The following is a 17546-nucleotide window of genomic DNA, read 5'->3' on the forward strand; positions in this document are numbered from 1 at the left end:
AGAATGACATCTATGAAATGAATACAGGGTATGAAAAGGGGACCTTCGCTGTTTTAGTTTCAGCCATGAACAGTCGACAGATACCAAGCACTGCCACAGCCCAACCTAATGGGGGGTGTTAGACCATCCATGTAGACTCTGAAAACTGGTTCTGTCAGCACTTGCTCAAGACCCCCTCCAGGCCACATACAAGGAACTGGGAAGCGGAAGAGGCAGACATTGAGGACTGTTCTGTGAGTGCGGTGTTCTGACCTGAGTGGGAAGATGAGGAGAGCTTCCCACTCACAAGTAAGATGTACAATAGCCCTGGCTGGGTGGCTCAGTTAAGTGTTGCACTGTTGATTCCTGGTCAGGGCACATACCAATGTTGCAGTTCAAACCATGGTCAGGGTGAGTACAGGAGGCAACCGATTACTGTCTCTCTCTCCCCCCACCCCACCTTCCTCTCTTTCTCTAGAATCAATAACCATATCCTCAGGTGAGGATTTCTAAAAAAGATGCACAATAGAGGGACTCCAAGACAATTACATTTCTTATTTTATTCAAGAATGCTGCTCTTCTATTATAATCCCATTTTGGCATTTCATCACTTGACATGGCCCTGAAGTCTAGAGGACACAAGGCTGATGCCAGTGCTTGCTGGTAGAAATCAAAACGTGGCTCATTTGGCCTGGCAGAGCAAAATGAGGAAGAAGGCTACACTGGAAGTGAGCTGCTGGCCCACCAACAATGCAGCAAAGGTGCATGGCTCCCTTGGACCAAATAATAGCCCTTTGCTGAGGAGCCAGAATAGAGTCATTTTATAAATAATACCACCCTAAGGGTCAGCCTAAAAGAGCAATGCTGTACCAGATCAGCTATATATTTGCCACCCCTTATACCTACTCTCTGCCCATAGGGCAGGGCCTGAGGTGAGTTCAAAGTAAAAACCAAGGAGCGGGAGAAGAGATGAGATGAGAGAGAGCCAAAAAAGAGGAATCCCAGTGGCTGGCCTCCTCTGGGCTGTGAGCCTGAGGCATTGCAGGGCTGGAAGGGACACGTGACACTGGAATAAGATTGGGAATTTTGGTATAACTCTGGCCTGGAGCTGTGTGATTATTAAACTGGACTGGACTTTTTAATCATCTAAAAATGCTTGAAGAAGCCATGGCACCCAAGGAGCTAAGCAAGCTGCAGAAAGAAAGGGTGTAGGGGAAAAATAAACTTAGTGTTTACTTGAGTCTTGTCAAGTTCAGCTCATTTAATAGCATGCTTATATTCAATTCTAGATGGCCTCAGGGGGCAGTCATTTGCCTCTTTGGCTCTTAGCATCTGCATGACATCCATGGCACCTCTTGGCTCTTGAATGACCAGATGTAGAGGGGGCTGCTGCCCAAGAGTGGGTCAGAGCATGGCAGCACTGGACAGTTTGCCCACACAGGGCCTGGCACAGTGCTGGCCCAGAGGGGATATGGCCCAGGCCTCACAATCACTCTTTGGACATGATCACCAGGTAAGGTTAAACATACAGTCACAGAAAAACCTTGACAGGACCCAACTTTTAACCCGTGGCTCATTTCTGACTTTACACTTCAATGAGTTCTGCCAAGAACAAGCAAATAAAATCCTAAAACTCTTTTGAGAAAAGAACAGAACAATTACATTTATTATTTTATTTAAGAATGCTGCTCTTCTATTATAATCCAATTTTGGCATTTCATCACTTTTTTTTCATACTTTGGGAACCTCAAAAAATGGAAGTGGACTGGCCTGTCCCTACCCCTGAGAGGCCCGGCTCTAAGGACATCAGCCATCCTTCGGTTGCCTAGCATCTGAACCCCTTCCCATGTTTAGGGAACTGCCCAAGTATGAATTCTGAGTCTTAGTGGGAAGCAGAGTCCCACTCCCACTAGAGAAGCTGATAATACTGGTACTTTGTTTTCCGTGCTTCCCTCCTGTGTTTCAGCAATCAGGTGCACCTGCCCAAATTCTAAATCTGAAGCTACAAAATGATACAAGAAGGCAGGGCAGTGGAGCATTAATTCTGGTGGTGGCAGTAGTAGTGCAAATAAAATGTGGCTGTAGGGCCCAGTGTTCAGTGTCTGTGTGTTTGGGAGGGAGGGACTCCTGTGTCCTCATTGGACTGGGTCAGTAGCATGACTTCCATGGGGTCCTGGCTGCGCAGTTTCCTTTACTCTCGAGGCCTGGGTCACTAGCCTTCCTGGAAAATCTCTGAGCCATCTAACATTTTTATCACACAGTCCTTAAATTAGCCAGAGCTGGCCTCTGTTGCTACAATTAAGACCACTCATGAAGATTATAAGCTAAGAAAACCTGCATTCTAATGAGAGACTCTCAACCCATTAGTCATTTTTTTCCTCCTTTAAAACAGCAAAGAGACATTGTTTGATATCTATTCAGCTGGCAAAGACCCGGAAGCTGGATGATGCCAACTATGGGTTGGAGTGTGGCTCATTGTTCCAAGGGCTACGAGGCTGCCCATTTTCTGTTCTTTGTCTACTTTGATACGATCCGCTCTCCTATCTGGGGCTGCCCAATAGAAGAGAAGACTGTGGCTCAGCTGTGTGGACTGCACTGTTTGCCACTGCCATGAACCATCTAACCTTAATTCTAGGTGTTCACTGTAATGAGCAACACAGCTCACAATACATAATAACTGTTAGCTATGAATATTTTTTCTTATTTTTAATGTCTTTTTTAAGCAAGATCACACACACACATACTCAGAAAAAAAAAATTAGCAGTATAAAAGGCTATATGGAGACAAACCACTGCTAACAGTCTCCTGGGTATTCTTTTCCCCAATCTACTCCTCACCCAACATCCAAAGGGATCCTTTGGAGATGTGAAGCAGGTTATAGCACAACTCTGCCATTGTACGCCGGATGTCACTCTACATCCTGACATGGCCACAAGGCCCCACATGATCTGGGCCCTGATGACTGACCTGACCTCATTCCCACAACTCTCTCCTCACTTGGTTTCCTTGTGAGGAAGGTCAGTCACTCTGACCTTCCTGACCCCTCTGACATGCTGTGACTCATCTTAGGCTTGCTGTCCCTTGCCTGGACTCCCGCAGCAGTCTCACACCTCATACCCTTCTTTCTTGCAGGTCTCTGCTCAAATATCACCTCCTCTGAGAGGTGTCCTAGGACTGCCCTCACTCTCTGTTCCATACTCTGCTTTTCCAATCTCTGCATTCCTTTATCATACCAGCCTAGCCCCCAGTTCGATGTTTTATATCTGTTTCTCAATCTGTTGACTGTCTTGTCTCAATATAACACCAGCTCTGTGCAGCAACGCCCGTTCGCTCTCACTGCCCATCACCAGGGAGAGGTGTCCCTTGGGGGCTGCTCTCCAAGTACACACTGAGTGAATGTGTGCGTATATACCCCCTTCTCTTACAACTCACTATTCTTATACTATGCTTTTTTCATTTAACAGTACATCTCTGAGTCTGATCTACACTGGCATATGTAGAATTGCTTCATTCTTTGTAACGGATGCACAGTGCTTCTACTGTTGGATGGCCCATAGTTTTTATTTAACCAAACCCTTCACTGATAAATATGAGTTGTTCCCAGTCTTTTTTCAGCACAGAACAAACAAGAGAAAACTCTGTGAAACATTCTTCTTTGTGAACATGGGAAAGTATATCTATATGATAAACTCACAGAGGTCAACTTGTTAGATCAGATGGCATAGGATTTTTAATTTATAAGATATCAACAAATTGTTCCCCTAGAAATGTGTCCCAAGTAACAGGGAGAGAGAGAGAGAGGAATACTCGGAGGTCAGAGAGTGAGGGGAATAGGAAGCTGACACAGTGGAACTGTAGGCCGCTGTAGGACTGTGCCTTTGACAAGATATGAGGAGACTATGGGATTTTGAGTAGTGCATGGATATTACCTACTTGTGTTCCAAAAGGTCATGCTGGTTGCTGTGTGGATGACAGATTGAAAGGGCCAAAAACAGAAGCAGGTAGCCCAGATAGATTACTAAGGAAAGCAGGCAAGAGATGGTAATGAGAGTCTGAACAAGAATGGTAGCAGTAGTCATGGCTGGTGTGGCTTAGTGGGTTGAATGCTGCCCTGCAAACCGAGAGATTGCCGGTTTGATTCCCAGTTAGGGTATATGCTTGGGTTGCAGACCAGGTCCCCAGTTGAGGGTACACAAGAGGCAAACACACATTAATGTTTCTTTCCCTTTTTCTCTCTCTCTCCTCCCCTCACTTCCCTTCTCTCTGAAAATAAGTAAAATATTTAAAAAAGAATGGTAGCAGTAGACTTGTAGCAGTGAAGACTGATTGGATTTGGGATATAGTTTGAAGATTTGTTGATGGAGTAAATGGTAGAGAAAGAGAAGGTATCTCTCAGATTTGGGGCCTGAGCAACTGAAAGGATCGAGAAGCAAAGTCTCTGTCACCTGGAATCCTACTCCTGAGATGCTGGAAGTGAGAGCCCAGAGCAGCAGCAGTTGGTGGAGTGGAGGCATTGAGGAAACATAACAGGTAAGGTTTCTTGATCTTAGATAGTTTGTGTGGTTTCAAAGGGGTACAGATGAACTGCAAATGAGAGTAGTGACTACCTTGAACCCAGTTCCCTGGTTAGGCCCCTGTCCCTCTTTGCTCTTTGACTTCCCTGTGAGTGTATCCTGCTATATGTTTGGCTGGAATCTCTGTTTCCTGTCACCTTGACGTGTTTCCTAGTTGTTCCATTTTCAGTATTCCCATGTCTGGTCTTCACTTCATTAGTCCGTTGCTGGATGCTGAAGAGAATAGCAGTGGCTCTGTGTTGTCAAGATATCAAGAGGGCTTTGAACCAGAAGGGGGTTATCAGATTCTGATTGGCTTATCAGGACACATCAAAGACTAGGAGAGGAAGATAAGGTCAACAGAAGAGACAACCATCATTCAAGGTCAACCAACTTCAGACAAATGTCAGCTCTCTCAAGCTTGCTCCAGTGTCCTCTCCCCATGGTCTTCTAGCCTGAGCAGTCTGATCTATCTTCTACCCAGCCACATGGGTTTCCTTTCCATTCTTCCAACACAGTGAGCTTGTTTGCACCACAGGGCTTTGGTGCTTGCTGTTCCCTCCACCTGGAATGCTCTTCACATGGCTGGCTCCTTCTCATCAGTCCAAATGTCCTTTGTCAGCTCAGGCCTTTGACATCTCTCTCTAAAAAAAGCCCATGCCAGTCTCTCTATGTTTGTCTTTTTGCTTCTTTTCTTCACTTGAACTTGCCTGGTGGGTTTGTTTACTTGTTTACCATCTGTCTTGTTCATTCACATCCCCAGAGTAAGGGCTCAGGGCATTTCATGAATGGGAAGCAGAGTGATGGTGAAACTGGGAAATTGTGGAGAGGAAGTACACATGCATAATTAATGCAAATCAACCTGAACTTTGACTTATTTAGACTTGAGATGTTGCACTGCCCACTCCCATGATGCAGCTGTGTGAGAGGTCAATGCAGCCTTATGATTCTACAAAAGAACTTAGTCTGAATTCCCCTTTCTACTCCTGTGACCCTAGGACCCCAGCACCAAGGATGTCCCATTACTGGTAAGCTGACAGAATGAAGATAAAGGAGAGAAGGCAACAAGCATTGGTTGCTTGTATTACCAGGTAGTATGCTCGAGCAGGCACATTCAACTTTCATCCTTTCACGCCACATAACCAAGTGCCTATGATATGCAAGGGACTATGTTATGTATTTCCTAAGGACAAACTTCAAAACAGTTACTTCCAGAAGAGCTGATCTTACCTAGGCTCAACAATAGGACCCCATGAGAAGGGGACTTATGAGAGAATCCTGAAATCTTAGAAATTGCTCACAGTCTTGGACCTGCTAGAAGAAAGTGTTCTTAGCTCTGTTCCTGACCTGGGAATCGGCTCTGTACGGTCATGGATAGTAATGGAGAAAAGAGGCCCCTCCCCTAGCATTTTAAGATAATTTAGAGAAGCTCTATCCAGCAATCTTCGCCTTTCCAGTAAGTTTCTCTTCCTCAATCAAATGCACACAGTAAAATGGTACACATTAATTTGGTAGAGAACAAAAGATTATTATGTTGCTTTCATCCCATGTATATCAAATATCAAAACCACTTCCTGAGTGCCCATTTTAGGCCAGGCATTGTGTGGGTGAGGGAGAACCAAGCTGCAGGAATGTAGAGAGACCACTTAGGTACCAAGGTGGAGAACAATGAGCTAAGTGAACAGAAATCATTTCTTCTGGTGAAAGTGGGCTGAGGGTCACTCTTCCAGGGGCAAGAAGAGCCTCTGCTGGCAGGGTCAGGCAGCCGGTGGCAAGACACACACAGTCCCTGAGGAGAGACAGAGCACCCTCTGTGTCCATTATCTTCAAGTGCCTGCTTCGAGGCACCACCGGGGAGCAATGTGGGCCCCACACAAGCTGATGAAAGAGAAGCAGTGAGAAGCCAGGGGCCTCGAGAGAAAAGATGGGGAGGAATAGGAAAAGAAAGAACAAAGGGAGCAGGATGTGGATGTGTGTGCAAAATTGTTTGGAATAATTGCCCATAAAAAGGAAACAGAACAGATTCCTTGGAATGTGGAAGGAGGAAGCCCAAAAGAACAGTTGTGATCTGGATTCTGGGAGAAATAAGTTTGATGGGGACAGAATTTGGAGGATCAAGCTTCCTCATCAGGAGCTCAACTATTGACCTTTCTCTTTCTGAACACGTTTTTCTTCCAAGTGTAAAAGCCTGTTATTCATGAAAGAGAAAAATGTGGTTCCGTTGGACAAGGTTCCACTTGCTTCTGAGACATGATGTATTTGAAAAGCTGTCTGTCTGCCTCCAAGAAAAGGCAAGGCACCTGATTTTGCTTGTGCTTAGGAAAGAGGCTATTGGTATTATGATCCTAGGAAGAATTGGGGTAGAAGGAATGTATGCAGACAAACTTAGCAAGAGAGAGTAGAGCATGGAGTTTACTCTCCAAGAGCAGAGGAAAGAAGCCATAGAAATGGGAAAGGGGGCAAGGGCAAGGTAATGGAAGGATGTTGGTGGTGAGGGCTGGGTGCTGGTGAGAGCAGGAGGGAAACAAAAGATGAGCTCAGTCCCAAATGGATGTGAACCTCCTTATTCACCTGGTCCTCTACGAGATTCTCTAATCTGGGAATGAGTCGCACAGACATGCACCAATCATTTGTTACCAATAACAGGTTACCTACTCAAAGCTTTATTTTAAATGTCTACCTTAATAATTAGTTAGAGGAGACTAGGAGTGACTCTTGATGACATAAATCTCATGTACAGATGCTTTCTCAGGGAGAGAGAAAAGGATGAATCTGCTGACATCATACTGAGGACTCTGGTAGTTCTGGTGAAAATACTGCTTATATGTGGTACAGAATGAAAACAAGCTGATGCTGAGAAGACTTAGAGTGATTTTTCCAGAATCACATGACTGATCTGAGTGGTAAGGACTGCAATCCTGGTTACCTGGCCCAGGTCAGGCCCCTTCTGTTACCACACCCAAACCTACACATTTTCTTTGAATTGCTCAGCATAATATCAAGAAACTGGGCATCTGGGATTCACCTTGAGCTTAACCTGCTTTTCCTTCAGGCTTAATCAAATTCCCATTTTCAAAAGTGGAGCTGAGAAACCTATGTTCAAGCTCACTATCTTAAGGCAAGAAAAGATGAAAAGATAAAGTGAGAAAAAAGCTACAACCAGGTTGAGCAGAACTTGGAGAAACTCCAAGACAGTTTCAGGCTTCTGTCTTCTTTGTGATGATGCAGCCTATTTCTTTCCACTCAGCCTACACATTGAACACCTACCATGTTTCAGGCACAGTTCTAGGTGCTAGGGACACAACAGTGAACAAGATACTGTCACTACCCTCAAAAAGTATCCTTTCCAGTGGGGACTTGAAGGCCTCAGAACTTTTCCTGTGAGAGCTTCTGAGACATCAGAATTCTTAGGAGACTCTTTCTCTCTCTCTCAGTGGAGTGGGAATGGAAAGAGGGGAAGATGCTGAAGAAGTAATTTGGCTGGAAAGCAAGGAAGCCTTCTTTCTCCATGACACACAGGAAGCAGAACAGGACTCAATTTGAAGGGTTAATAATAGTCAATTGGTGAAACAAGAAGAGGAGATGCAATGAAGCTGAGAAAGGATTCAACTTGATTTGGGGCTGGGAAGTCCCATGGTCAGAGAGGATTCTGACCTCATCTTTTCTCTCTTCAGAAAGGATGGCCCCAAGTCCCAGATGCTTGAGATTTTTCTTTGTCTACATCATATCTTTTTCTCATAGTTCTCCTTGCCAACCACCTGGCCCTTTGTGAGGCGGGTCTGTCAGCCCCACCCTGCACCTGTACACATCCTTCTGCTCAGCCTGACACTGGCGGATCACCTGCTGCTGCTGCTGCTGCCCTTCAAGATAGTTGAGGCTGCATCTGACTTCCACTGTTACCTGCTTCAGATAGTCTGCACCCTCACTGGCTGTGGCTCCTACAACAGTATGTGGCTACTGGCTGGCATTAGCATTGAGTGCTACCTGGGAGTGGCTTTCCCCATGCAGTACAAGCAGTTCCACCAGCCTACGTATTGAGTGACTTCTGCTCGGGTTTTCTGGACATTGTCCTTTGGACCTGTAGCATTGTGATCACTGTCCAATAACTTACCAACCAACAATGTGATGAGTGATGTCAAAGGCTTCCCTGTCTCCTATGAGAATGTTCCCCAAGCACAGCTGGATATGGTACCTTCTGCGAGGCTGGAGCTTTGTCTTGTCCTCTTTTTCTTCGCCATAGAGGTTACCATTTTCTGCTATTTGTGCTTTGTGCATATCATGCTCTCCTGGGCCCAGCTCGGGCCCTGGAAGTGTCAGAGAGCCAGGGGGTTGGCCATTGTGACCCTCTTCAAGTTCCTGATCTGTTTGGGGCCCTACAATGTGTCTCATGTGGCTGGGTTCTTTCAGAGGAGCAGTCAAAGCTGGTAGTGTGTGTGGTGTTGCTCAGTGCTGTTGATGCTTGCATCGACCCCTTCATTTCCTATTTTTCCTCCTCATCTGCCCACAAAGCCTTTAATGAAAGGCTTTTTTGAAGAGCCTTTGAAGAGGCTACAGAGCTTGGGTGGATAAGAGTTGGAGAACCTGCTGCAGAGAGAGGAAATGGGAGGTTAAGTATGGCCAGTGTCAGCTTCAGAGGAGACTAAATTTGCCAGCTTATTACATCCTTGCAGAGGAAGGCTAAAAAAGGGGGAACAGTGAAACAGAACTAGGGTGAGTTCTTCTGTGCTTAGGTTAAGAAGCAAAGAACAGAATCTCAAATCCAACTCATACATCTGGGTGAGTGTTTTTGTTCTTTTTCCCAGAGTTTACATTTCCTTATTTATGGCTGGTACTGCTTCATGGTAAGCCACAAGCTCTGTTATCCTAAAATATCACAGTCCTGGAATCCTTTATCTTCCCCATTCAGTATCTATAAGATAGTAGCATTCATTTATCTACAGCAGAGAGTTTGCTATATCCTTGGCTCTGATTTGGTAAGGAGAGGGATTCCACATGCTGGGTCTGACCATCCAGCACAGGCAAGAGTCTGGACAGCCAGACAGAATTCTGCATGTGAGCCCGATGACCAAAACCCCAATCAAAGCAGTTGCCGGCTCAGTTCTATAAAAGTGCAAGAAAAGAAACAGTTTTTGAGAAATGAGTCAGGGCTAGCATGAAGAAACTTGAGTCAGGGCAATTTTTAGTAGTTATGTCCTATTTCCAATCCCCACCATTCCATATTTTTGCCTTGTTTTCTCCTTGATCTACCTTACCAGAGTCTGTTAATTTGTCTTTAAAAAAAAAAAAATGAGATCTTCTCCAGCATTTATTTTTGTTTCCTATTTTATTAATGTCTAATTTTTACCTTATTGTTTCCTTCTTTCTACTTTATTGAGTCTTTTCAGTTGTTCCTTTTCTAACTTTTTAAAGTTGGATGCTCGTTAATTTTTTGCACCTTTGCTAATATAAGTATATAAGGCTATAAATTTCCCTACAAGAGCAGTTTTAGTGATACGCTACAAGTTTTGATTTGCAGAATTTTTATTATCTTAAGTTCTAAATTGGTTCTAATTTCCATATAGTTTTATCTTTGACTCTTGAGTTCAGAAACTTCTTAATTTTGAAGCATATGGATTTTTTTTCTTGATCCTTTTGTTATTCATTTCTAACTAGACTGCACTGTGGTCGGAGAATATTGTTTGAATGGTACTAGTTTTTTAAAATTTGTTGAAAATTACTTTTTGTCTTAGGATATAGTCAATCTAATGTTCCAGGTATGATAAGAATATAGATTCTGCAACAGTTGGATGCTGTATTCTCTGTATGTGCCTTAGATCAAAGTTCTTAATTTGTGATGTTCAAATCTTTATACCATTATTTATTTTGCCTAGTTGATCTATCAGTTACATGAGAGATGTGTTGCATGTTCTTTTATTATGGTGAATTTGTCTATTTCTCCTTTTATCTCTGTCTTCCTGGTGAATTGAACTTTTCATTATTCTTTTTGCCTTAAAATCTATTCCATGTGATATTTAATATAGCCACACCAATGTTTGTTTTTTTGTTACCATTTGCCTAGTACTTCTTTGTCCATCATTTTACTTTCAAACTTTCTATATCCTTATGTTTTAGATGTGTTTTTAATAAGCAGTATATACAGTGTTTCAATTTTTTATAACCTGGTCTGACAATTTGACAGTATTTGTCTTTTAACTATATTTACATTTATATAATAATACTTTTCAACATATTTCAATGTATTTTTTCATCTTATTTTTAAATACTCCCATTGATGTATACACACATATGGAAATATACATGCATACCATGCTTGGCCATGTAATAATTGTACAGGTCAAATGCATTATCACGGTGAACACAGCCATGTAAGTAAAACAAACAAACAAAAAATGTTTACCATCTTATTTTGTGGTTTCTATTTTCCTCATCTTTTAATATTTCTTTCTTCTTTTGAGGTTAAATTTTTTAATTTCTTTTCATTTCTCATATTCTCATATTTATTTCTCATATTGCTAACTTAGAAATTATATGCTCTGTTTTTATTATTTTAGTAGTTATTTTAGTCATCCTAATATGATAGGAATTCCTTAATTTGTTTCTCCCTCTCTTCCTTCCCTCTTCCCTTAAAAACCACACCATATGGAAAAACTGATTCAGAAGACATTCAAGTATGTCATATATATCTGTAGAGCAGTTTTCAAAGTGTGATCTGAAGACTGCTGGGGGGTCCAGAGACCCTTTCAGGGATATGTGAAGTCAAAGTCATTTTTGTAATGACACTAAGACACTAATTCCTTTTTTCACTCTCATTCTTTTATGAGTGAATGTACAAGAAAGTTTTTTAGAGGCTACCTGACATGTGATATCACGACAGACTGAATGCAGAGCAGAGATGAGAATATATGTCTGCCTTCTATTAAGCCAGACATTAAAGAGACTTGCAAAAATGTAAAACAATGCCATTCTTCTCAATAACTTGAAAATTTCATTGTTTTCATGAAAAAATATTATTCATATTAACATTGATTTTATGATTATTATTATTTTTAAATAAATTAGTATATTTTAAAAATTTTGTTTTAATTTCTAATATGATAACTGTCAATGGCTATAATGTACATAAACATAAAAAAAGCTCCTTGGGATGTGGGTACTCATTAAGTTTTAAGATTATTAAGGCACCCCAAGTTCAACAAGTTTGTGAGTTGCCAATCTAGTCAAGTGATAAACTGTGCTTATTCTGCTAAATGCAATTGCATATATTGATACTGTATAAAACATTTTGCTACCTGGTGTAGAGGCATTTAATGATTCAAAAATTTTGAGTTACACTTTAATGCTGCTTAAACTTTCAGAGATGTGATTTAAAGTCTGCCTCGTCAAATGAAAAGTTTTTGATGTATTAAATATGAGACATGTAAACCAGAACTATCCCTGGCTGGTGTGGCTCAGTGGATTGAGTGCTGGCCTGTGAACCAAAGGGTCACCAGTTTGATTCCCAGTCGGTACGTGCCTGGGTTGCAGGCCAGGTCCCCAGTAGGTAGGGCAAGTGCAAAGGACAACCACACATTGATGTTTCTCTCCCTCCTTCTCCCTTCCTTCCTCTCTCTCTGAAAATAAATAAAATCTTAAAGTAAAACAAAAACCAGAACTATTCCTCCATGAAATAAAAAGTAAACAAAATGGGTTTAGATGGACAAGATATAATTGTGCTGCTCAGGTCAGCATGTCCGTCACTTTATGCTAGCCAGTGCTCTTTTTCAGAGTTTCTTTGAACTGGAGCTTTTCTTCTTGCTTTATGGGGCAGGAATTCTACATCTACATTTAGGTGGTGGTATGTTGATTCAAACTATAAGTAGGATTTCTGATTTTAGAAATTGTATGAACTGGAGGAAAAGGAAAGCTCAATACTAATTATATTTGCCCTATATCATCCTGAAAAAAAAACCTGTACATTTGATTCTTGTCAGCAAATGTTAAAGAAGGTTTGTCAGGGCACAAACAAAATAAAACCAGAGGCATGGATCCATGGAACAGACTTGAACATCCCTTCAGAGCAGATCTACTCTGGGCTTCTTTAGATCTGAAAGCCAAAAATTCTTTCTCTTTTAGCTTAATCTGGTTTGAATTGGGTTTTCAGTCATGTACAACCAAAAAATATGTCATTTCACAAGCCATCACATTAACAGCAAGTCTTTCTTGACAGATCTCAGAGGACATGGGAGTGGGCATGACTGGAAGAGATTAGCCCAAGAACATATATGGATGTATGCATAGTCCATGGACACAGACAACAATGTGGTGAAGGTGGCAGAGAGGGGAGAGGGACAGGGGTTGGGTGAATGTGGAGAGAGGGGGGCAATGGGAGGAAAATGGGGGACGTCCATAATGGTGTCAACAATAAAAAGAAAAAGAAAGAAAGCATGTCAGGGTAAAAGTTTTTAATATACTTTGTTGTGTTTTATTTTGGAAGGGGAGCTTCACAAAGCTCCAGTTAGATTGTTTCAGTACTCAGTAACACCTGGTTCATATAATCTAGTTCAGTGCAATGTCTGTTGCACCTGCTGATAAGTAAATGGCTTCTGGAGCATAGTGTTAAGGGGGGGAAAAAAGAAGGTTTTCCTCAGCTCTTTCTGGTTTTCGGGTTAATGCTAGGAAGGGTGAACTTCCACTAGGAAGGGACTCTGATGTGAAGCTGGGTTACTTGTTTAATGTAAAATTTAATGAGAGCTTTCTCCTTAAGATACCACACCCCTAACCAGCACTTCACAGTCATTGAATACACACCTTTTTGACAAGTCGCTAATTGTCTGCAGTTGTGTTACATTAAACAAGAATTATTTGGCAAAGATAAAATTATATTAAACAAGCATTTTGAATCCATCCACTCCATCCTACTTGCAAGATCCTGCTCTGAGATTCTAATAAGCTGACTTGGCAGAGGCTCTGCCCCCACCTCCATGTGGGTGGAGAGCTGAGGGCTCACAGGAAGTCACCTGAGAGATTTGCTCTGGCATTTACAGGGCATTCCCATAAGGGAACCCCACAACCAGGGCAGGGTGTGGAGGCAGGGAAGACAGAACTGATCAATGGACTTGAAGGTTATAGTTTTATCACTACATGCACTGCAATCCCTTTTCGAAAAGGAGCCAGCAATCAGAGGCAGGCATTTGTTGCTTTGGTCTTCTGGACAGCGCCCCACCTACCCTCTCTGTGCTGTGGTTTGCTGGAGTTGAGCTCGCTGCGCTCTTTATGCTCCAGGGGTAGCTGTGTGACCCAGAATCATGGCCATTAGCCTAGTTCCCTTCTGACCACAGCAATGGTTCACACGTGTGCACGTGACTCAATCTAGGCCAAGGAAACTAGCTCAGTCCTTCCCTTTTGACTGTTTAGAAAAACCTCTCTTCTACTGAACTAAACCTGAATCAAATGCTGGCTATTGCTTTGGGGGCCACTTTGAGGAGATAGGTTAAAGCCAACTTGAAGGAAGGCAAAACTGCAAAACACCAAGTCCAGGAATTGGACATCCTTCAGAGCAGATCTACTCTGGGCTTTTTTAGATCTGAAAACCAAAAATTCTTTCTCTTTTAGCTTAAGCTGGTTTGAATTAGGTTTTCAGTCATGTACAACCAAAAAAATATGTTATTTCACAAGCTATCACATTAATAGCAAGCCTCTCATCATTATTTTTAAAATTTGGATTAAAACTTTAAGTATGGAAACTTAGAAACATAAAACATATTATATACTCATCATGCAGAAAGATGTTTATTAAGTCATATTTCTCCAGATTTTTAAAGTTGATGTTCTACCTCACTGGAATTCCTCTCTTCTTCACCAGAGGCAACATTATTTGGGAACTTAAATGTGTCTTTCCTATCCATGAAGTATACTTTGTGCTTAAATTCATAAACACTGGTATTCTTTTGTGTTTTTTTAATATCCATAAATACCGTACGGTACAAGTCATTCTGTAACTAGCTATTTTCTATCCAACCTTATTCCTTTGATATCTATCCTTTGATACCTATCACTGAAGCTTGCAGTTTCATACATTTCTTTTGTCTGCTGAATAATACTATGCCTTTGTATTCCTAAGCCATTTTACTTTTCCTTTCTACTATTTATAAACCTTTAGATAACCTCCCATTTTCCACGAGCATAACAATGCTGCTTTGGACATCCCTGTGCATGTCTCTTGGTGCATGTGAGGGGAAGTTCCTTGGAGGAGGGAAATGCTGGCTGGCATGGTATGTGCATTTTCAGCAGAAGCTGCCAAACTACTCTCCAAAGTGAAAGCATAAATCCAGCTTTCTGAAAAAAAGCTCACAACACAGAAGCCCCTGTTTTCTCAGTGGTTTTTCTTCCGACCCTGGTTCTGTAGCCGACACCAAGTGACATATGGAGGGAAGAAGCTAGATATGCACTACTTGCTAGCAGGAAAAAGAGTTCAGATGAGACCTGAGACCCTTAATATAGCCCAGTGGATTGGCATACACATGGGCTATGGGGGACACGTTGGGGCAGACAACCTCTCCAGCACTTTAGGGGTAAAGGAGTGGCCCCTCTCCTTATTTCTTACCTTTCTTAACCAAATCCACACTGTTATGAACATTCAAGAAAAGGATAAAGGTAAAATGATATGATTAAATATAGCAGAGAGAGATTCTCCCCCTGTGCTGCTGTTTCTGTAGGAGTGCACTCACACTGGGGAGAAATGGTGACTGGAAGCCTAGGAATTCTTGGTCCTGGAGGAGAGTGCCGTTTGACAACAGAGTTAAGGGAAAATAAGATGCTGGGACCCTGAGGGGATAGATCTGGGAGGCGGGGGATCAAGTGTCCTATTCCGTTGACTCTGGGCCACATACCATGGGCCAAGATGAGACATGGTTCTGTGGAGAGAGAGAGCATAATCTGTCTGTCACATGTGTCTGTGTCAAATGGCTTCTATGGCATTTGACACAGACACATGTGTGTATAAGCAGAGAAGAGGTGAGAAGAAGACAGAGATGGTGCAGAGGCAGGAGACAGGACACTGGGAGACAGAATCAGAGCCCGCCTGCAGACAGCAATGGGCTACTGAGGACACCTGACCCTCTGTGAACATTTTGACATGTGGCCGTAATTTCTTCTGGGGTGCTCATGTGTCTAGAGAGGTTTTGTGAGGCAGACTGAAGAATAACCAATTCAACTGTCTCCTTGCTATAGAAAACTGGCCAAGCGAGGAATGTGACCAAGGAGCAGGAATGGGAGCACCTGAGAAAACCAATAGAATGCAAGTTCATTTGGAAGAATCAGCCCAAGGGATGACGTCAAAAAGGAAGCTTGAATTCTAGAAGCAGAACAAAATCTGAAAGACTAGTCATGGCTTGAGATCTAGAGATTAATTAGATTTGTGGGAACATAGTTTTGCGGGAAACAGAGAGGGCTGAGTAGTCTGAGAAAGAGCTCAATTCTTGACCTTTCCCTTTCTGATACATATCAAGTTCAAGTGTAAATGCTCTTGGCTCATGAAGACCCTGAGATGGCAGAAGGGCCTGTGTCTCTGCACCTTATTCCACACAGTGGTAAACGTCCACTTAGGGCTTATCTCCAAGAGCCAGCTGTTGGGGAATGGGACGAAGCTAGATGCCCAAATCAGTGAGCAAGTCTTGGGAGAAGGCACCCTGAAATCTGACTCAGAAAAGGAAAGGGATGAGAGGCCCAAGTGACCCCAGGGTCAGCTAGTGGGGAAACAAGGTGAGATGTTCATTGCCAGCTAAGGGGTGAAGCCAGAATAATAAAAGATCAAGAAGACTGAATGGGGACTCGAGAGAAACTGGTGGAGAAACAATTTGAGGTGGGAGGTACAATACCAAGCAGAACTGATATTCCCGTTGGAATAGAAAAGTTCTCTGGTACTCAACTGGCCAGTGTTTAAACTGTCTTCACCTCCGTCAACCTGTTTCCTGCATGTCGACCTCCTGTGAGTGGATACCTGGAGTTCATTTTAGCAAAGCTTCATTTCAGCTCCTGGATCTGGCCATTTCTGAAGCCACAACTTTGCCCCAGACTCTTCAATTACATTGCCAAGAAATTTCCATTTTTGCTTAATCAGCTAGGGCAAGTTTCTGTCACCTAGAATCATGATATTAATATAAACCATTAGTAAATAACATGTCACTAATAATAAAGAATAGATGTTTCTAAATTATAATCTCATGATATTTTAAAATAAACTAGATTCAAGGCTATCTGTATAATAATTTCACTGCCACAGCTAATAGGCTAGGAATGGCACATAGCTCTGGGCATGCTGGTAGCTGCCTCCACACACCAGGTTAACAACAATAACTTAAGTCAGAAAAAGTGTGTTCTGCAGTTTTATAAGTGCTTCTGCACATACTATCAGACTTGAGTCATGAAAAAATCATATGATGTTGGTTTCTTATGCCTTCTTCATAAGTGAGGACTCTGAGGTCCAGTGAGGCTAAATGCCTTCCTCAAAGATACACAGCCACACAGAGGTGAAACCTGGACAAGAAACTATGCTAGTCTTCCAGGTCCATGCTCCTTTTATTCCACCGGCTTCCTCAAAAATCAGGAGCCAGTGTGTGTGTCTCAGGGACAGCAGTTACAGAACTATATCCAGAACTGTGTCCAATAGCATCTGGGTGTGGTGCAAGGAACACTAAAGGGCTAAATGCTAGGACCCTGGGAGGGGAACTAGGTCTGCTGGTGCTTCTGCCTGGGTCCTGAGGAAACAGGAAACATTATAGAGAACTTACTGTTTTAAATGTTTCATATCCTCTGACCCACTGTGCTAGCTCTACCAGAAGGCTCTGGTTGCAGGGCTTCAGGAAGGCAAAGGCCCACTCTCTCCTTCAGAGATAGACACCTGCCTGCATCCTTATCTGTCTCTTTCATTCAACTGTATTTATTGAGTACTTGCTCCATGGTAGGCCTTGCTCCAGGTGCGGGGAACACTATGGTGAACAAGAGAGAGAAGCTACCTGCTCTCATGAAGTTTACAT

At 42.5% G+C, this 17546-nt stretch overlaps 1 pseudogene; it reads left to right on the forward strand.

The window, feature by feature from the left end:
- The first annotated feature begins 1450 nt into the window (after window positions 1-1450).
- On the forward strand, window positions 1451-8961 carry LOC129083028 (free fatty acid receptor 2-like; annotated as a pseudogene).
- Window positions 8962-17546: the final 8585 nt, after the last annotated feature.

The sequence above is a fragment of the Pteronotus mesoamericanus genome, unplaced genomic scaffold, assembly GCF_021234165.1.
Source record: "Pteronotus mesoamericanus isolate MK-2021 breed Mesoamerican mustached bat unplaced genomic scaffold, CSHL_Meso_final scaffold_165, whole genome shotgun sequence".
In the NCBI taxonomy this organism is placed as follows: domain Eukaryota; kingdom Metazoa; phylum Chordata; class Mammalia; order Chiroptera; family Mormoopidae; genus Pteronotus; species Pteronotus mesoamericanus.